Genomic DNA, 22,992 nt, shown 5'->3' on the forward strand with positions numbered 1-22,992 from the left:
TTCTCATTTCTTCTTAAGGAGGAACTCACAGTACATACTGCACACTGTCTGTCACCATATAGAGCAGCTATTCTATTTTCAACTTCATGAAATGAGGAACTGTTACAGACCCCCACCGCCTCCAAGTCGTGCCAGAGGGGCAGAGGCAGTTGAAATGTCAAAGATCCCCTACAGGATGATCTGTTCGGACCTCTTGTGAAAAAAAAGAGCTGTAACTTAAGTGCAGCACTCATCCTGTATGTGTGTGTGTGTGTGTGCGTGTGTGTGTGTATTTTACAGTTGGTGCCCCTAAGAGTCGCTGTACGACCATCCTCCCCCAGTACTCAATTTTCCAAGTCAGATTCAGCTCAAGATCACTGTTCAGATCACTCGAGCAGTTAAATCCTGTCTTTGACAATGTGTTGCGTCTCATCACCAATGGTATATTTTGTCCTCGTGATTTATTTGAGCATGACAGGACTGGATAGCCTTTAAATGTTTCAATTCAAGAACTTCTTCACCTACAAACCAAACCAAATGATTTCATACTCTTTTGGAGATTTGGAGACTCATCATTTGATATGTTCTGTGGCTCTCATGTTAGAAATCTTTTCTACACATTTAAAATTACTTACGGTTTGACGTATATTTAAGTGGTGAGAAATACAATAAAAAATGTGACATCATACTTACAGACTTTGATCATCAGAGGAAAATTGCAATTAATAATATTATGTTGAGGTTGAATCGCGTACAAACTAGTTTGTTGTGATAAAACCTACAATTCCCTGACAACATTTCACTGGATTTGAGAGGGTTTACACTCCACTACATTCCTGTGATTGTCTCTCTGGCTGTCTCGGCAGGTGGTTTCCATGCTGCTATGCAGTGGAATGACTAAATTGTTGATGTAGGGGGAAATAAAAGGTTTAATTAGTCATGCAGTATGTAACATGTAACAACCAGACATTCACGAACACTCTGCAAACAAATAGGCACACTATCAATATCCAGGAGCAGAACCTGTTTGCAGTCCTTTCACTGTGTGTGTGAGTGTGTGTGTGTGTGTGTGTTTGTGTAAAGATCGCTTATCTTACTATCTAAACCCCTATCCTTCTGCTGTCTGACCCTAAAGATACACAACCCCAAGCACACCTGTCACATTTCACCTGCTCAGTGTGTGTGTGTGTGTGTGTGTGTGTGTGTGTGTGTGTGTGTGTGTGTGTGCGTGTGTGTGTGTTTGTGTGTGTGCTTGTTCTTGCAGTGGTTAACATTTCCCGTCAAACCCTAAATATCTTTTTAGGCTCTGATCATTTAGCACAGTTATTGGTCATTTGTTACATTTACTGCAAATCTTTCCAAATACCTATACACAGCTATTTGTGGTGTGACTGTTGTGTCCACGACGAACAGACGAGGAGATAAATATGATTCTCTCTGGCTTGTTGAAAGACTTCCAGCATCTGAAGAGGACCAAGATTCCCCTCTGAGGCAACATACAGCTGCCCACAAGGTTCTATACTCATCTCTATATATATGGAGCTCTATCAATCTCCATATATAGAAGCTGGGTGTATGAGATCTAGCCTCACACCCTGCTCTTCCTACTCCTCTCTAGGGTCAAACATAGTCTTTTGAATAAAGTAATTACTCCGAAACTACATTTAGAATAAAGGTGAATGCAAAACAAACAATGGAAGGTAATTATACATGTTTTGCTTTGGCATTTCAAAAATTACTCATCATTGTTCAATTTCCCAGGTAATATTATTATTATAGACACTGATATTCACTTTTGATTTTTACAGTTCAACTCACAAATTTGAGCTTGAACCCCTTTAATGGTTGAGCAGGGCCATAAATATTATTTTTGATCAATAAAAAGTGAAATGAAGGATAACCTTGGTGATGTATTCTTGGACTTTCATAAAGTTGGGCTACTCAAAACTGTCAAAATCAAAACTTCGAAGGCCTAGATTCTCCAGGTCTTATTCCCGAGTTTGGGAAAAGATCTTAGAAATGGGCAGATTGAAGATACCTTAAATTGTTTTCTATATATTTAAGAAACTTTGACTCTTCTAGTCTGTCAACACACATCCAAAGGTTACATCTTTAAAACAATGATGCAAAACAATCATTGTAAAGAGGATATTTTAGTGTTTGTTTGCACATGTTCACCACTTACTGTACATGAAGCCAAATGTGCAGTTCCTCTTCAGGCCTGTTGAGGGAATAGTGTGCCTACAGCTTCCTATAAGTCACACTACCGCTTGTTATTACAAGTTCAGTCCAACCTGCTTGTCCTGTTCCTCCAGTTCTGTATCATCACTCAAATCATATTGCCATCAAAGCCTACAATTATACAGGCTTAGTTATATTGTTGCTGCTGTAAACATAGCGCTTAGTTTCGGATTCATCCGTGAGCGCCTCTGTTTATTTTGTTTAGATTCCTGGGGATTTGGGGATGTGTAATGTTTATTTGTGGTTTGTAGGGCCAAGTTTTATTTGTGGTTGGGTTTGTAGTTTTAATCCCGGGGACAAACCCTCAATTCCATCATTTATTGTAATTTTTAATCAACAGCAATTCACTCTGTACAGGTAATAAAGTCAAATGCACGTTTATGGCTTGGTCAAGGACAGAAATAGCAGAACCACTTGGTGTGAATCATGTGTTTCCATTAAACTCGAAGGGATCGTCTTTGAAATGAACAGGCGGCAGCTGCGGCACAAACACTTTCAACATCAGACTGATATGGATCCAATAAAATCATAAAATGTCTACAATGATTATGTTATACAATGATGATGAGGTCCTCCTGTGACATGTGGGTGTGTGGATAGATGATGTGGTTTTATAATTTCCTATTTTGCAGTATTGTAATTGTTACCCATTTGATTATATACATATCTGAGTCAATAAAAGGTGGGGCGCATCATTAGACTACTGCCGTGATTCACAAACAAGGGTATTTAGTTGTTGCAGGTTCATCTGGAAAGATTGTGGAGAAGCTCAGCTTATTATAAAACAAAGTTAAAGTCAAAATGGATAAACGAGGACGAAATGTCTAAATGTTCAAATTTGGATCAAACTCAATTGTAAACTAAACTAGTTCATTAAATTCAGTATAGTCTGTTAATTTTATTAAAGCCTGATCAATATGATAGTATTAACTTTTGAACATGTATCATCGTATAACATCCACTTTCAAAGGAATGCAATAAAAACCCAGTATTCAATTTGATCACCATAAACCAGAGTGAGTTTTAAAACGATGATCACAGTCACTGACAAAACATAACATAAAAGTCTGGTCATGTCAGTCTACTATTAACACCACAGAATATATATATATATATATATATATATATATTTTGCACATTTAGTTTATGTACAAACAGGTTTTTCTTATGTACAAACCTTACGTACAATCATCCAGGGTCACTGCACTTTACTTATAACATTTCATACAAAACAACTACAGTGAAAAGATGTATATAATGTACATACTCAGCATTTTTTATTTACTTTATTTATATTTTTGTTCTATTGCCTTTTTTATTTTTTATTTTAAACAACTGTTCCCCAGTGTGTGGCTGTGAAATTAAAGCCAGTGAATGACCCCCACTAGGATCAATTAGCAGGAAACAAAGAGGTTGACGCTTCCATCTCCATATCAATACATTCAATGCATTCAGTGAATCATTCTGCACTGATTCTGAACAAACATGTGCAGCTTGCAATGCAATGTTGATCTTTCCAACTCCTGCATGCACGGGTGCAGGTGCCATGCATGTTTTAATGCAATGCATTAGACCAGTCCCGACAGTTATAAACTTGTACCATCGCTGTTCTTAATTATTTAAAATTGAATGAGCTCATGCATTTTTATAAACCTGCGGCAAAGAGGTGATGGACCTCATGGACACAGTTTTTCTTCCCGTCCCCACTGATGGTGAGCAGCTGGCAGACTGACAGACAGACAGGGGAGGTTGTCTTATGTGATGTCTTCATTTAGGACTTTAGCAAACATTCTGTTGCGGCTAGCAGCTAGTTAGCATTGCTAGCGTCGTTAGCGTAGGTGTCCCACTTCCTCTTCAGGCCCAATTTGCGGCTAGCAGCTAGTTAGCATTGTTAGCACAGCGGTCCCATACTATGTGGAGTTCATAGGCCGATACATTTTCAAAGAAAAATCTAGTTTAGTAGCACACACGCTGCAGGCCCATGCTGCGGCTAGCAGTTGGTTAGCATGGCTAGCGTCGTTAGCATAGGTGTGTAGCCGGTTAAAGAAGGTGTGTCGTTGCGGTGTTAATAGATTAACGTCACCACGGTGCGCAGGTGACATGCGTGTTGGAGACATTGCGGAAGAAGTTTGATAATTAGCGGCAACTTAATACCCGTCCACAGGCTTGTTCGTGAGGAAGAGGTGAGTCATCCATTTTGAGTGAAAACAATGAATAAATGTATAATGTGATATGAGAAGAAACCCTGATGGCTCAGGTCAATCCAGGCCAAAGAAAAATGTAAACAACACAAGCACATGACTAGAATATAGAAGAACCAATCCCATTGATTGTTGATCATCACATTTAGGCTAGGTAGATTGTGCAGGAATTTGATCAACCATCAATCAAATTTTATCTTGATCTTTGATCCATGATACGTGATCTGCTATCATTAACCACGATGTGACCGCAGCAGTGTTCCTGGATTTATTAAGGTTATTATTGATGACTATGAGTACTATTACTCGAGTATTATGAATAAAAGTTCAGATAATGTCAAGACTGTTTGTGTTATTCAGGCAGAGATTTATAGTCATGGGAAATATAAATGTATGTACAACATGTTTATGGTCTTTATACAGAGCAGTATTGCAAAAGTAGAGGTGCTACTTCGGAAAACATTGTAAATTTAATTTCAGAATTTGACAAAAGATACAAACCAATATATTTGACACTTATGTTGTCGTGAGTTGCAGTAATGGAGTAGCAATTTAAATACAAGATATCATATTTATTGAATGAGTATGATTGCCTCTCCCTCTGTTTGCTTGGAGCTCTGTTTTACAAGGTTACACGTACAAGTCTTGAACAGCCAAACCAGTCCAATGATCTATACACATACCTGCTGCTCTTTATTGTTTGTCTCTTTACTGACAGAGAAACTCTTGTATCCCTGACAGGATCCTGTAGATTGATGACTCTGGTTTTCCAGTGATCTGATTGGTCAATATTTTATATATATATATAGCATCAGGGCATGTTAACAGATACAGGAAAGCAAGTGAGGTCAAAGATCACCAAACTTGAACTCCACTCGAGGACATGCTGCATGTTTGGATTGCCGCAGGAAGCAGATGTTTTGTTTGCCCCCTCGCTCTCGCTGAGTGGAGGGTTCGCCACTGAAGCATTTGCATATGGGTGACCATGTCCTACGTTATTGTGGAGATTGACACTATTAAGAAATGGAACAGCTGAAAACTTTAAAAAAGATTTAAACCTGAAGTTTCCTTGATAATTGTAATTCCTGCTTAATTTCCCATGGGTCGTCATGTTTACTTCACTGCAGGTCAAAGCTGGAGCTGATAAATACCAGTGACTATAGTGCAGTCTTGCTGGTTCTGCCCTCTCACAATGGAGGCAAAAGCCAGATGTTAGTGGGTGTCAGTGGTTTTTTTTTGTTTGTAAAGAAATGGCCTCTGGATGAGGGGAATTCTCTGGGAGTTTTCTCCACAAAGCTACACTCCTCCTTTTCCAGGAATCTCATTTCACTTGCAAATTTCTATGCAAATCTGCCTTGCCCGTGAGGTGGACACAGACAGAGATGTGTGACTTGAGTGCACACACAGTGGGGTGGGTCAGCTCAAACGAGGGTGTGTGTTTGTGTGTGGAGAGATTCCTACTTGCATGCTCCATCATGCCTCCCCAGATTCCTCGTTGTCCCTGGGCTAACAAGGGCGTTTTGTCATGAAAGTGTACCCAGGGGATCCATTAAATTTTGCATATGAGATTGGATAAGAGACGGAGATAATGTGTGGCTGTGTGTTGGTGGTGTGTGTGCGTTCATTGAGTTGTGCATGTTGCATCACAAAAGAATGACACATGGACCTTCCTCTTTCCAATTGCAAAACAACTCTTCTCGTTCTTTCTCCCGCTGCATATGTGTGTGAGTGTGCGTGCGTCTTTCTTCATTCATATCCAGCTTGTAGTAGTACGGGTAGTGAAAACTGGGGAAGTTGACACAAAGAGGGGAAGTGTGTAGTAAAAGTATGTCAAGATATGTCAAGTATTGTTCACCTCATTGAAAGTGAATTTCCTCTTTTTCTTTTGTGCATGTGCCACAGGGCGGGTGAACTTGTGTGTGTATTGTTATTGCGTGCGTATTGCATTAAGATGGATACACCCAGTACTCTGTTGCTAATGTGAAACATATTAAAAAAAAGCTGGATGTCTAGTTTTTCTTCCCCCCTGTATCAAACTTCCTCTTATAAGAGTTTCTCCACAAGCTGATTAAACAATAAAATCAAAATGGTTCCCCCTTTTTAATCAAACTGCCTCCAGATAAAACCTTAATTGAGTTTTATTTTGTATTTCCCAACAGCTCCCGAGCTCTTCACGTGACCTTTCCTGTGACCTTCCCCTCGATGGGCTCTGGTCTACACGTGAAATATGTAAGGGTACGACAAATATTTAAAATGTGTGAAATCATATCAGAAGAAGAAAACGCCTCCTATCATATGTAAGTTGGATGTGTAACTGCGGTTATGTCACCATGGCGTCGCTTGCATCATCGGCCGTGTTAGTCTACAAAACGTGCATGTATGCCCACGCGTGTGTTTGTGTGAGTGACCTAGGAAGCACTGCTCCGTCATACTCTTCCCCCAGCGGATTTCAATCACTTCCTGCTGTCTACTCTGGTCCACTCTCTACTCGTCCGTTCATCCGCAGCTCTACTCAAGGCCAGGGAGTGATTTTTCGGTTTCCTGCAGTTTTTCCATCTCGGCACTACGAAGCGACGTCGGCTGCTGTTGTGTCATCTCAGTGTGAGTCTGTGTCGCGTTCGCTTCTTTCATTCCTCTCATCCTCGTCCTCACTTTTGGCTCCTTTCTTCGTTTTCCTTTTGAGTTTTCAGTGTCCCACTTTCCACATGAGTTAACTCATGTGGCTGTTCAGCTTGCTCGCCGCTCTACCGGTCTCTGTCTCTGTGTTTAGCTCTCTGATTGGTTGTTTATCTCCTTGCTATCATGGCTAATATAATTTTGATGCTAAACAGAAACTAATAGTATATCTGCGTACACACAACTGAAAGTATTATGGGGATGTGAACCGGCTCTGCTTCTTAAAAATAAATTTCGATTGAACGTATTTCATAATACATCAGTGGCTAATGTCTGCGGTCTCCTTTCAGTTGTGTTAAACTTAAAGTGACCTTTTGTGATAAATATCATTAAAAAAATCCAGAACAATTACAAAGTTTATAGTCAACCTTGGTATTCAACCTTCGTATTCAAGGTTGATTATAAATAAATGCACAAACAAATCTGTATAAAAAAGAGAGCGAGACACACACACACACACACACACACACACACACACACACACAAGGGATCCTCCTCTATCCTTTATCCTCGTTTCTGTTTGACTTTCTTGGAAACGAGAGGAGACGAGGAATGAGGAAGTTAGTTGGAAAGACTATCATCCTTTTTTCCATTTAGTTGATATCATGATGTGTCTTGTTAAATACAAATCTTAATCTTTTCATACACTGACATGTCTGATTTAATCAACTATCAGAAAGTTCCCATTTGTAGGATCAGGCACTTTTAAATGATTGTTTAAATCTAATCATCTAATCCAGATTTTTCAATCAATCAACTGTTGCATCCACATTTAACACATGTGAAGTCTGAATGCAGACAGGAATTCAAATGGTAAAAGTACATTTCAGTGCAATCTGCCCTGAAGATTTTGAAAGTGGAATTAGCGGATGTAGAAGAAAAGGTTGTTTGAACATTGCAAGTGTGCATGTCATAATTCTGCACAAGGTGTAAAACGTTCCCCCCTACACCTCCCTCAGGAAGTTACTGTAGGAGTCGCATCTCAACGGTATTAGTAACTTTTGAAAAATCGACAATCAGCAGAGCACAACCATTTGACGCAGTGATTGGCCTGGTGTACAAAGGTTTCATTGACACACTGACTTTCTTCAGTGTTAGTAAGTACGCACACCAAGAAACTTTGAGCAAAAATTCAATTATCTTCTTCTGACTGGCCATTTCTTTTGATCAACAATAAACGTGGTATAGATTCAGATTTGTTCATCCGACAATTATTCTTTTCAATTCTGCCACAACCTGTCTTATCGGCTGACACCATGTTGTCATGAACCAAGACCCAAGTCTCAGGGGAAAGCCGATTTGACACATTTAGGATTAATGGAGAAAATCTTCATTCTCTCCTTATTCTTTCATTCCCACACAGTGACATCTTATTTCTCACTGAAGAAGATGCATCTATTCTCCCTTCATGGATGAATTATTGTACTTTTCATACATTGTACATCTTCCTTTTTTTTTTTTACCCTTTTGACAATATCCCTTGAAAAACATCATTACATGGACATTATGTGACCTTAACCGTCTTTTCTACATTTGAAACAAATTCATATCTAAAAACCTACAGTGCAGAAGAGTTGTTTGTTCTCCTTAGTAATAAACCTCCTTACTGGAAACCATGTGACTTCTGGAAAAGTCCTTGTTTGACTTGAATGGGGAGTTTGATAGGTGGGTCTGACAACAGAGGGAAGGATCTCAGTTATTAATAAATTATTCTTATTGTCTGTTAAAAGTACAGCTTAAGTTATTCAATATTCATCAATACAAACTTTTAGATTTCTTCAAAATCCTTGTAAACTGCTGCCCAGACAGTAAAACCTTTGCATGAATTAAACATATCGGATAGTTGGAATGTTTAAATGACAATATGTTCCTTCCATGTGCAGATCAGAATTTCTGCTGTATTATGGAGAAGAAAAACATAAAGGGATTTAGAAGTCGATCAGAGTTGAGTGAAATAGTGCTTAGGTTACCGTGTGCAACCAAAACCACGAGATCCGGCTGAGCGAGAACAGGGCGAGAGTTTCCTAACACCGCGGCGAGTCCTGACACGATGCTGGTTGTGACACCGAGCCTGGGATGGGATCACGGAACAGGGAGTGATGAGTTTAAACCTAGAAAAACGGGATTCCACTCTCACTCCCTGCTCACGGAGCAACATACCTCCCGAGAGTTTCCCACGAGAAAAACCTCAGGCGTTTTTCGGTCCAGGAAAAAAAAAAAGAACGGCACAGGTGAGGGAGACGGGGAGATGGATATATAGATAGATACTGTGTGGAGCGCCATGGGAACACTAGGGGCATGTTTCGATGAATTGCAGGTGGGTAGGGTGGGTGTTTGGCAGCCTTACATCTAGAGACTGATAGTCAGAGGGATTAAGATTGGGATTCATGAGAAAAAAGGCCAGATAGGCATCGGCTGGCCACCTCTTTCCATAACTGTCTACTGAGTGTGTTCAGCTTGGAGACAGGACCTTAATGCCAAGAAAACAACTGACTCAGCACGAAAGCATAATGCACCCTCGCTTTATGTGGACACGCATATTTGTACAAAATGCCAAGGTGTGGTTCGCCGGCTGAATCTCATGTGACCCACTAAAGTACATGGACTTGCCAGACAAGTGATTTTCTTTTTTCTTTTTCTCATCTCCCTGTCTTCCTACCAACGCCTCCATCCATCCATGCCTGTCTGCGGGGATAAAGTCATAGCTGCCAAACCTGTTCTTTGTCACCATTTATCAGCTGGATCTGAAGGGATGTATTTCCTCCATCGCCTCTTCCTCCTCTTTTGAGGAACGCACAGTGGAGTCATGAGCTGAGTGGGAGCACAACTAGTTGATAAGATCTTTAATCCCTGTGAGTACTATAATTCATGTGCACCCTTCAAGGGGTTGAGCTGATGAAACGCATACATGCACAGCCGACATGTCCTACAACGAGGTTCCTAACTGTGACTAACCCTGACCTTTGACCTCTTTCTGGAGGGTACAACTAAAACAAAAACCCTGGAGTAGGAATCGAGTGAAACTATGTGTAAGAGATGCACAAAACTACTCCTGATGTGTGATTAACTCTCAGGGGTCACAGATTAGGCCTTTGTGAACAAATGACTGGTTCAGGACATCAGAAATGGGTTTGATTATACCTGCTTCGTTATTTTGAATAGTAAATAGTTTACTTAATCAGTTTTACAATTATATTTTCCAATTTAAAACGTTCATAAAACTTTAACTTTCAAAATGTTTTGTTGTTTTTACAAAGAAAAAAGCCACATAATCTAAAAAAAATTGATATTAGGTTTTTGGGTGCAATGTGTTGATACACTTCATCAAAGTGAAAAAAATAATTGTTTGTCATATAGTCAACGTTGTGCTGAAAAATAAGATAACAATCCAAATGACCCCCAGGATAAACAATGTTAATAAATTTGAGGATAACTGGAGGGTTAAGATATAAAAAGTTTTTCATAAAAAGTGCCCCTAGGACTGATAGTGATGTGTGAATATTTAAGAAGTATCTCCCAACATAAGGGTCAGGGTTCACATGCTGTCTAAATTCATGTGGTGGCATGTAGTGGAGTAGAGTATTGTACAAAAGCAAGTACACTGCATGAAAACATTACTGAAACATCATTTGAGTAAAGTTACTTAGTTATTGTCATAACATTCATCCTAATCATAATGGAAACATTAAGATCAGTCACATTTAGAATGATTTCTAAGTATCATGTCAATGTGTCTCTGGGCCAAAAAGAAATTTTCCATCTTCAGCAGTGACTCACCCTTTGCATCTTATTTGCATAGTTTTGCATTCTGCTTCATTTGCTTGCCAACTTATCCATTAAGTTTTATGTTTGTAAAATTATTGAACCCTTCTTTAAAGTGTGCCTGGAGGTTTATCTTATGATAAGTTAAATCCCAAACTCAGATTTGTATCTCCAGGTTCTCAGACTGACAGGTTGTGGTAAAGTCCCCCTCATGGGTACACTGTGGACCTGAGGCTCACAGTGAAGGATCTGCTGTTTTTGCTGCTTCATCTCTTGTGCAAACACAAGCAAAAGAGTCATTTAGGTGTTTGCACAGCTACATCCTGTTCCAAAGAACCCCCCCCCCCCCCCCCCACACACACACACATACACACCAGACACATATTCATGGATCCATACCACAGCATACTGTAAGACAAAACCCTAAATTTGCATATAGTGTTTCTCTTAAGTAACAGTGGCCATATCAATACTGTTGCGAGTTCCAGCTTATGAAGTTATTCTTTTTTATACTTTGCAGCTGATTTAAAAGCAGCAGCAATTTTCTGCAATAACTCAAATTAACCTCTCCCTAACCCACTGCCTTTCACCAGACACAAGCCAGTTTACAGATATCTTTCTGACAATATATACACAGCATGTGGTTTTTGATAAAATACTTAACTAGAATGGCACTCCATAGAGGTCATACCTCTGCCAAGACACAATAGTCCCGTTATAAAACCACGTTTGCATTCTCTAGATCCAGAATTTTGTTTGGATCTCCACCAATGGAACATCCTCATAAATATCATTAGACATTTCTAAATTATTGCATGAGTAGACCACACCTTTGTTCAAACTCCTGACTTCATTTTGATCTCAGCTTCACACCTGTAAAGTTTTATTACTATATCTTGCACGACTATAACTTCATCTCTGTAACTAAATCTGTTGACAGACAAACAGACATGTGCACGTGCCAATGTACTTTAAACCCTCCTTTGTAGCAGCTACAGCTACAGTCAGTGTCTCCAGGACCACATTTGGCCATGATGAGTCACAAGTTGAAAGCAGTACCAGCCTGACTGTTTTGGCTGTACATTTTCACACCTAATTTCAACCCTGAGAGAAAAAAGAAATCATTCTTCATCACAGCTGTTTTCCAGCAGTGACACCACTCCCTAAAAAAACATTTGCCAAACATCACATGAGCGCTGTGGCTTTTTCTGGAATCGGTATTGTCGTGTCTGGATGAAGTCATAACAAACAATTATACAGCAGATAGCAATGTCTGAAGGACAAAATGCCATTTCTTTTACTGTTGTGTGATTTTTTTTATGTCTAAGGGTGTTTGACTGTGAAGCAGCTGCAGCACGTAATGAGTTATCTGCTGAGGTCTTTATCTGACTTAAGTTTATAATGAATCCAAGTTTGGGGTTACCTTTTTATTTTCATCACAACTACTCCCAGCACTTGAATAGGGACCAGATTTTAAGCTAAAAGCTCAACTGAAATACAGCAGGAGAAGCAGATCAGAAAGTCTGCTGCATGTTAGACGAACAATAACAAATGTGCAAAATACATTTCCAACAAACAATAATTCCTATGAGATGAAAGAAATGAGCCAGGAAAATGCCATAAGAAAGAGGAAACCTCCAAAATAGGATTGAGTTATGTACAATAATTTAGTTTTTATGCTAACATGGAACATGGATTTAGGATCTTTTGTCACAGCAAACAACAATAATTCGCTCATGACACAACCATATCATGTTTCTGATGAAGTGTTACACGGCTCTAAGTGCTGCCTGACCGGTTCAGCATCTGTGTGTACTGTGTCATCACGGGCCGACGGCTGCCTGTTCAAACTTGTCCACGATTCAGAGAAAAGACAAGGTCCTGTCAAATGTGCATGTTCATGTGTATAACTCCAAAGAGACGAAGAGGAGGTACTCATCCATCTTAATGAGAACTTACTCATATTACTTTCTTTCGGTTTTCTGATGTTTGTCCTTCATGTTTTTCTGTTTTAACCCACAGGCCTCCCTCCTTTGGTACCTGTTCGTCCTGCAGGACGGGTGATCATCTTGGCACCGACCGTAGGCCCTAAACACATCTCAAACACACACACACACACACACACACACACACACACACACACACACACACACACACACACACACACACACACTATACTTACTGAGGTGTGTAGAGTGGAGTGTCAGATAGGGCCCCCCTGTGACACATATACACACTTTTTTCACTCTCCTTCCAAATGCCCTATGCAACATCCCCACACACTTTTTGTATGTGCCCTCAATGTGTGTGTGTTATCAAGGCCCTGTGTTTCCTGTTTTGCAATCCTCACCATGTCCTTCCAGAAAACGTCTGCCTCTAGCTGCTTCAGGAACAGAGTGTTTTTCTGCCCCCCTCAGAGGGGACATTTAGCACTATGATACATGAACTGTATTTATGCAGCTTCCTTAAACGTCCATCTTTTAACAAAAGGTTTCATATGATAACGTTTTAATAAAATGCTTCGAGGCCACAATACATTTTCTCTGGTGACAGACCGGTATTATCATCCAAATCAGTTTGTTTTATCAAGAATAGTTAGGCTTCAATAAAAACAAATTTGAAGGTAATGTGCTAAAAATGACATGACTCTGCATAAATGTCTCCAGTTTACAATAACCTCATCACGAAATGAGAATGCCCTTTAGAGGAAGAGGTCTCAATTGTGGACTTGACGTTGGAGGAGAAGCGAGCATTTTTCTTTTTATTGCTGTAAAGAATGGGGAGGAAAGTAGTTTCATACACTGGCAGGTGAGAAACTGTAACGTCCCAGATGATAAAATTGCCAGGCACTGTGTTATCTACCTGGAAGCACCTGTGCATGACAATGAGCGCATGTGTGTTTGCATATGAAAAACTCCTCCGTGCCCTAAAGGTATCTGTCCAGAAGGCTGTGGATCAGAACTTTATAACTCACATGACTAACGCATCAAACAATAACACTTGTGACAACTGAGTCAGATCAAATACCTCTACGCGGGGCCCACTGTTGGATGTAGCGGGGGGGGGGGGTCCTGTCCATGTTTATTGGAGCCATTTTGTGTATTACAATGAGTAGTCAATTTATCTAAGGCGACGCACGTTGAGGTGGTTTCCCCTGGAGGCAGGTGGGCGCCTGTTTGCATATGTGTGTGAGACTGACTCATGAGTTCCCCAGAGGTAAGTAGTTTACAACTCTCACTTATCAATAGTCCACATTTATGAATGACTAAATGACTATGTAACACACAGAATGTCCATGCAGCTAAACATCAAGTCAGGGATTCCCATTGTAACAACAAAACATGTACCCTCATTCGAATGAAGTATCAATTCTAAATAGGCATTGCCTTTGTCTTGCATAAGAGCAGGGACGGGGGGGTTCCATGTGTGGCCATGGTGGGGTAGGTTTGATTGTGGTCAATTGTGGCCAAGATATGTACCTACTGTAGTCAGATAGTGTGTGTTCGTGTGTTTGTGTGTGTGTGTGTGCGTGTGTGGTTTGTGCTCAGGATGGGTGTGGCAGGGCAGGGCTTCTTGCTCCTATCATACCCACAAAAGACTGGGGCTTCTTTACTGAGAAATCAAAAGTGAAAGGTCAAAGCAGCAACGTGATGTCGCAAAAAGAAAGTGCACAGGGTCTGTGGCGTGTACTTTGTCTGAACTTTGCACCTCCTCAGTATGTGTCAGGAGGTGCATGTGTGAACGCAAAGGTCCGAGTGAAACACGACTTTCTCTGCCTGGCCTCCTAGTGAAATGTCTCTGGAAGTCTGGGAAAAGTCAGGGCAGGGGATTAACCTCCAGCAAGTGGGGGGGGGCTTCAGTGCAGATGTAGGCTACTCATGTTTAAGCTACAGTCTAATTTGGTTAATTAGCATCCCCGGGTTCGCCCTCCCTCACTTCAACCCAGCAAGATTGAGCTCGACCAGAGGAGGGGTGAGGTCGAAACAGGAGCAGAATGGAACTTCTGCATTAAAACCGTTTAAAGGTTGTTGTTTTTTCATTTCTCATCCCAATCACGATTTGGAAAACAACCTAAATTGCTGTGGATCATGTGCCTCAACAACAGGATGTTGTCCCACACATTTTGGTCCTCTGCCTGTCGCCAGGAGTTGTGCACGGTTGCCGTGCTGCGCAGTGCTGGGTTTGTTGTTATGGTGCAGAGGGGATCCATCTCTCAGTGAGCAGCTGTCACTCCCTGCACCTCTGCTGTTGTTGTTGTCTTGAAGAGGTACTTTCCCTCCGTCGCACTTCCTCCCACAGGACTATTTGTTTATGACAGATTCTGTGTGTGTGTGTTTGTGTGTACAGTGTGTGTGTGTGTATACTGTAAATCTCTATATTACATTTGGCACATGTATCTCATAAGCTTGTACATTTTCAGAATATGATTTGACTTCTTGTGCTGGACACAAAATGAAATGTGTGTCAGTATACTTTTTGGGACAAATGCACATTCATAGTAAACACGCACCTAAAATCACAATCCAAAAAGTACTGTTTGCCAATTTAGCTCATTCAAATAGTGGCATGCTGATTGTGTGACGAATTTGTGCCGCGTGCCTGGTTTTGCATAACTCCTGCTTCTCTTTTCCTCACACATGCTCTCGTCTCGCTCCTCGTGGCGTCCGCTGCCCGAGTGTCCACTGCGTGTGCGACAGTGTGGACCATCCTTCAGGGGTAAACTCAGCTTTTGTATCTTCCGGAGGACAGAAAATGAAAGGTACTCTGTGTGTGTGTGTGTGTGTGTGTCAGTGTGTGTGTGCTGTGGGGTGTGAGGAGGCTGTCAGCAAAGACAAAAAGTGCTTACATCAGCTGAGCTGTGCTGCGGGTCTCGGTTTGGTGAGAAAGACGTGTGAACGCACGTCACTGTTTCTGCTGTGTTGTTCATCACATTTTGGTTTTACAGCATCACTGTACATGAACACGATCAGCAGGTGTGAGACTGTTCGCCTGTTGCGTGTGCGAGTGCGTGTGCGAATACACATGCCGTGTTCTGCGTGAGCTTCCCCACACCAATGTGTGTCCATGTATTTGTAGAAACAGTGCGAACACGCATGCGCTACCTGGACCATAAGCCTCACCGCTCATTTGGATATCAGCGTCATGTGGAGCTGCAATCAGGCTCTGCTTCCCGCTCTCTAACACCGTCTCTTCCACGAGGAATACTCGGCCACGCCAACCACCACCTCCACCATCTTTAACCACCATCAAGCTTTACTGGACTTCTCCTCCTTAAATTCACGGGACTAAGACTCTGGCAGGAATTGGGAACCCCCTGCTAACGGCTTTTGTGATAAAGGAAAGGTAGAGGGCTGCACCCACTCAGCAGATGGTACGTGGTGAGGCTGACAGTTGTACATTATTAACTCGTGCTCTGCAGAATAAAAGGCTTGAAACATTTATTGGAGTGGCATGTTGATCTTCTTTTTTCCTTTTATTTTCATCGATGTGCAAAACCCCCTCTGTATACGCAACAAAAATCATTTCTGAGCTTCGTGCTGACTGTAAACAATGATTTTCTGTTTATAAAAGCAACACCGGAATCATTAAAGGATCTTTAGTGTAACTGTGTCCAACAATAACAATTTTTTTTTTATAACAGGAATAAGTTGGTTATTATACCTGAGTGCTCAAAATGTGACCTCGAAGTTGTGGTATGGATTCTCTCTCTCTCTCTCTCTCTCTCTCTCTCTCGCACACGCATCCATTTGACACACACATTTCTTCATCCATCTGTTGTCTTTTTTTTCTCTCCTCCTCGACTTTACAATCCCACAACTTCTTATCTCACTACACGGCTGTGCTCCTGCCCCCCACCCCCCTGCCCTCACACACTCCACGCACGCACACACACACACACACACACACACACACACACACACACACGTGCACTTGTACACCTCAAACCCCTCTTATTCTGCTGATGAGCTAAGATGCCTCTGCTTGGTCACATTACCCCAATGTTGCTTCCAGATAACTACACTGTGAAGCCTGTGGTTTTCTCTCTATGTGTGTGTATGTGTGTGTGTTTGTGTGTTTGTGGGTGTGAGTTCGAGAGAAAGAGAGAGAGAGAACCAATTTGCTGATGCTGTTAATTTACGACCTTAATAAACGGATTTGAATATAAAACTTTGTTGAGATTTTTATTTTACTTCTCTTCATCTTTTTCATCAGTCTGACGAATGAATGCTGATGAAGCTCATCTGTCTCAGAGCGTTTTGATACGGGACATTTTCACACATCAAATCCATAAATACAGCTCTCAATGATAGTCAAGTTATCGGCTATTGAGCACTGATGTATTGGTATTATCTGTAGAAAATAATAGTAGTCATATTTAAAGTGTCAAGGATATGTAGGGGTTTATATAAACAGCCCTAAACAGTTTTCTCAGTCTACACTAACCTCACCATAAGCCAGTGTGAATTATATACATTGAGCATTTTATTAGGAACACCATGCAATTGTGGATGGCTCCTTCCTCTCCTCTCAGAACAGCCTTGGGTTGTTGTCTCATGGTGTCTGCAACACGTCTAAAACCTTTCCACCATTGGTCAGCTTCTCATTCATAGATGGATAGGTAGATCCCCATGTTGCATAATCCTTTGTGCGTTGCGTGTGTACAAATATGTGTCAGCACTATCCCTACACGGGCAGAGATAAGACCTCTGAAACACACCTCTCTAATATCTGACGCTCTTATCTTAAGGGGGACAGGTGCCGCAAAAAAACCTGCCGTCTGCATCACTCAGTATATTTATCATAAACGCATACACACATACACACAATCACATGCAGAATTGTTTGCTCAGAAGTTCCCGCCATTGATAACATAATTTCTGTGCGGGAGTGGTACTGATAAGACGCTCAGGGAACAATGCTTGAGATACAGTAATTTAGATAATTTTCCATATGCATGTTGTTGTTCGTTCCTGTTCCCTAAATTTTAACAAACATGCGGCTAAAAAGATGAAATGTATTTGATTACATTCCGAAGCTTCTTTCAGGCACAATTTTTGACATGGAAAATAGGTTTATTGCAATAAGCTTCTTTATTTACTTCAATTTACTCTTCCTCCTTTCTTCTTATGTTACACATGGACAACAACATCATTGGCATGTACCACTTGTACCCACTGACACACTCACACTATTGCCAGTTTGTACTTTGTCAGCATTTGCTCTTCTTCCTCCTAGTTTCCATAGAATTGGCGTGATCGAAATTAAATTACATCAGCATACATGGTGAGAGGTGATTAATTGGGTGTGCGTGGTCCATCCATCCGTTCAATATACACTTTGAGGGTTGCCATTGACTAACATGGCCACTGTACGACAACTCAACGTCTACCATCCTAAAGCTGTAAAAACTTACTATGGCACAATATGGTTAAAGTTTTGTGCTCATCACGGTTGTAGCCTCTTCTGTCAGCTTCAACCAGTCTCCCACCTCTCTCATCAACATTCTAAAGAGACTGTTAACTATGGAAATCAGTGGAGATCAGCAGTGTCAGAAATAAAAGACCACTCATCACGCCTCAATCCAGATCACTGAGATCCTATCCTTGTCCCACATTCTCATCATTAAGCGTGTGTATTAAACAATGAAAGAAGCCACTGACCGATACAATCAAGTGATTCTTAGCTTTCATAGATTTACATCTTCAGTAGGCAGAATGGATTTGGCACCGTTAGCCACAGACAGAAAGGGGAAGTCACAACGTTTTGAGAGAAGGACCAAGAAATTGTTGGTTTTTCTTCATGTGTGATTATTTGACAGTGACATAAATATTGAATATCAGCAACAAAACTACAACAGATTGTAGAAATATGTTTAGGTTGACATGAATAAAATTGGCTGTCAAAAATATTCATCATTACAGTTTATTCTCGATGGAAGGATGAGTCATTATTGCCATATTCAATGCTTCAGGATCTGCCATAGTTTGTATCAAGCATCATATGAATATATATATACAACTTTTTATATATACATATAAAAAATTGTGTGATATACAGTATGTTGCTTTATGCATGTGTAACAAAGTGTGTATTCATAATGACCCTTGAACAATGACATTGAATACTCCCGTACTGTCCCATAAAGCTGCGTGCTGCATTCACTGCCAGCTGTACTGTGTTTTTGTGTTTTGTTTTTGTTTGCCTCCTGGTGCACTGTCCTCCCATATGTCCTCTCCAACAGAGGAAAAAGGGGAACGTGGCCGCACAGAGGAGCACTTGTCTGCCTCAGCTGTCCAACTTGGAACCACGATGATGCCTGAACGGGACGGTCACGGCTCCGCTCCCCCGTTTATTTCACAACAGGTGTCATACATACAAAGAGCAAGTGTCTGCGCCTATCGGTGTGTGAATGTGTGTTTGCCTTTACCAGGCTGTCTGTGTTTTGAACTACTCACCACAAACAAGCCTGAGGTCTGAGTATTGTTATCTTATTGGTGCAATTATATGAACACACACACACACACATGCACACAACTTTCACCCCGTTACCTCCAACCACACCCACCCTCCAATTGAGTTCAAGGGCAGTAGGGGGTGTATCTTAACGGGGTGTGCGGGTGTGTTTTGGAGGGGTGGAGGGCAGATTTATTGACGGCTGGGGGAGCCCGGTGACAAGTGTCCTTAATCGGGGCGGTCAGGCGTGATCGTGCCATGTGAATCGACCTGTCAGCATCACTTAGTGAAAACAATGGAGTGGACGAATGGGAGGAGAGGAGAGGAGAGAGGAAAGGAAAGGAAAGGAGAGAGTTGGTTTAGGAAATTAATGTCTGTGCTATTTAGATGCCAGATTGAGTAAGAACTTAAAGTATTTCAATGTATTTGCAGTGTTGGTAAGTGGTGGAATTAGGGGATATGTTTGTATTTGTGTGTGTAAGTGTATGTGGGTTAGTGTGAATGTGTGTGTGTGTGTGGTGTGTGCTCCGCTGAAAGGCCCTTCCTTTCCTTCTGCTCTATTTACCCAGGTGAATAGGGAAGCTGCACCAAGCCTGAGCGGGAAAAACATTGTGTGTGTGTGTATGTGTGTGTGTGAGAGTGTGCGAGTGTGAGTGTGTGGGAGAATGGTTAAGCACTTGTGACTGTATGTAAGCACAAGTTCTCAAGACAAAAAGCGAGCCATATGACCCCATACCCCCCACTTCCAATGTTGAACCCAGAATCACACACAAACAATTGCATGCACAGGCACACACACACACACACACACACACACACACACACACACACACACATAAACATGAGAATCACAGAAATTCCCAGACATGTTTTGGATCCATGAAACTACATTTCGGTGCCTTTCTTTTTCCTTCTCTTCCTCTCTCTTTGTCTTTCTGTTTTCATGCGCGTAACGAAGAAAACTGAGATGTGAAAGTAGACAGAAAGAGGTCTAGGTTATAGTGTCGGCCATGTGTGTGTTTGGGTGTGTGTGTGTGTGTGGTGTGGTGTTGCAGGGAAAAGGCCCCAGCGAGTCAGGAAACTGGGTGATAAACCTGACCACACATTCAGCACCAGACGGCTGGGGGGGGGGGTACCTGTGTGTGCGCAAAGTTTTCGGTGTATGTGTGTGTTTGTGGTTATTCATACTAATCCTGTTGAGCTCACGACACCTGCCTCCATGAATTCGATTTACTTTTCTATTCATGAAGAGAAAGATGTAGAAGAAGCGTCATGTTTCTAAAGTCTCTCTGGATTTTCTGTCACATACAAACATTAATCTAACTAGGATTTAAACAGGTGCCAGATAACTCCAGGTGAATTATCATCAGAGGATATGAATATCAATAAAATAATATACCTTCATATCATAGCAGATTTGCATGTAAAAGATTGTGGAATCAGTTTTACTTTGTGTCCTGGTGATGACTATTCCAATAACAAGATATTATGCTGTAATCCAGCTAAATTATATAAAGGAATGGGAATAAATGAGAGCCCTAAATACATTTCCACAATATGATAATATCTTGAATCACTAGTGTAGTTGGCGTTTTTGCTTCATATATAATTACTTATGTCAATAGATATTTCTTAGTATACGTGTATATATTGCAAACTTTCCACTTTAGTTTAGACGTATAATCAAAGCACAAAATCTGAACATTGGCTGATTTTTATTTGTCTCTGAAACTCGTTGATTGAATATCTTTAGGGTTCGGACTGAATTTCAAGAATTTATATACATTTTTTTAGACCAAAGGGTTAAACTATGATTACAAAAGGATTAAATGATGATTATTAGACTTTTATTTTATTTTATTCTTCATCCAAAACCTGTTACTTCCAAAAAATTACTTTGGAAATCTTTCCAGGAAACTTGAGGTAGAAGTCTGTCTAGGCTCTACTCAGCAATTACATACGTCATCACCATGTGCACAACCATGAGTAGGAATCTGATTGTGTTGTGTTGTAGGTAATCAAACAATCCAAGTATTTCTCTTGTTTTCTCCTCCTCACTTATTCGTTGGTAATTACCCTCCTGGTCAGCCTCTTGTCACATGTCCAAACGTTTGTTGTTGTTTTTCTTTTTCTTTGCTCTTTGACACCGTTGGCACTACTTCAGCAGCCCTGACCCATTTTTTTTCAAATGTGTACAGTTATTGTTATGGGCTATCTGCGGCAGGCACATTGCTCTATACATTTCGGTGCCGAAGAACAACAAACAAACGGCCAAACGATTGGCAGCCAAATCTGGGGACACAGTAACTGTTAGCGACGAGTCTAATCACCTCAGCAGCAGCAGCTCTAACAGTCCCCATCTCTCTGTAGCTCTCTCTCTCTCCCTCTCTCTCCCTCTCTCGATGTGCTCACCACTTATCTCTCCACCCTCAGTCTCTCTTTCCACATGGCAGGGGTCTATCTGCTCAATCTGTGTGTGTTCTGGTTGTGTGCGAGTCGATGCATGTATATGTATGTGCGTTTTGTGATTGCGAGTCAATAGCCGCGTGCCGCTCCTATTGCACCCCGTCCGTGTGTTATGGTCGTCACGTGGCTGCAGACAAACTTGGACGTTTTGTGCGGGGGGGTCCTGCACCTTCACCTCTATCTGCAAACGGACAACTGACAACAGAAAACACTGTTCTTAACCCCTTTGTTTGTTACTCTGGATGAACAACACACACACACACAAACACACAAACACACACACACTCATCTACATATAGAATCAAAATTGATCTCATTGGACAAATAACCTTTGACTCCGGTTATAAGGTGTGTCTGATTGAGCCCTCTGAAAGCAGCCTTGCACATTATTGTTTATCTACAGCCCGTTTCATTTATTTATTTTTAACATTATGCATTTCTGCAATCAAGATCAAGCTCATATCGTATTTACAACATGTTGCGTATGGAGCCAGAGACAACTGTCCATTGTCCACCCACTTTTTTTTGTTTCTCACTTATTTCCATCCAAAAACTTTAGAAGGTTCATCTTCTTGATCTTTAATCAAACCATATCAGCTACTGTGGGAGCTACTTCTTGTTTATCTGGTATAGTCTTATTCTATTTACCTAGACTTCAATGGAACCAATTCACTCCATATGCACATGATCTTTCAAAAAACACATTCCCACAGTGCATCTCTCTGTCACACATCACTCTCACACACTGCCGGTCAATCTGTCAGGAGCAATTTCTGGTTAATTGTTTGGCCCAAGGACACTCAGGCACACAGAACGGACTGGGATCGAAGCGCCAACCTTCTGGTTACTGCAGGACTTAACTCCTGAGCCATAGCTGCCCCAGTTGGCGCCCGTCCAGATGTGCCAGCTGACATCTGGCCTATACTTGGTCACTTCAATAGAACAGTCATAACTAACAAGAGGAATTATCTTCAATGAATACACTCATTTACTCAAGTTGTGTAGCTATTGAGATGGTATTTGGAATAATAATGTGTGTTAGCCTCCAGGGTTTACAATTAGCAGGTCTTCATTTGTTCTTCCTTTTCATATTGTTAGCTTTTCTCATACTTTACATACACTGGGAATTTGGCTGATTTGCTTTCATGCCAAGAGTTAGGTGAGACGTTTGAAACCACTGCCATGAGAATAAAGCTGTAGAGCTGGAATGGAA

At 41.1% G+C, this 22,992-nt stretch overlaps 1 long non-coding RNA gene across 3 annotated transcripts; it reads left to right on the forward strand.

Annotated features, from left to right (window-relative positions):
* The first annotated feature begins 6,797 nt into the window (after positions 1–6,797).
* LOC128460551 (uncharacterized) lies at positions 6,798–17,027 on the forward strand. 3 transcript variants are annotated; one of them, XR_008342224.1, is made up of 3 exons: positions 6,798–9,949; positions 12,882–15,618; positions 15,936–17,027. It is a non-coding gene; the product is annotated as an uncharacterized LOC128460551 (long non-coding RNA). The 3 variants fall into 3 exon arrangements; XR_008342225.1 differs by having other exon boundaries at positions 6,798–9,328; positions 9,797–15,618; XR_008342223.1 differs by having other exon boundaries at positions 6,798–15,618.
* Positions 17,028–22,992: the final 5,965 nt, after the last annotated feature.

The sequence above is a fragment of the Pleuronectes platessa genome, chromosome 17 (genome assembly GCF_947347685.1).
Source record: "Pleuronectes platessa chromosome 17, fPlePla1.1, whole genome shotgun sequence".
Taxonomy (NCBI): Eukaryota; Metazoa; Chordata; class Actinopteri; order Pleuronectiformes; family Pleuronectidae; genus Pleuronectes; species Pleuronectes platessa.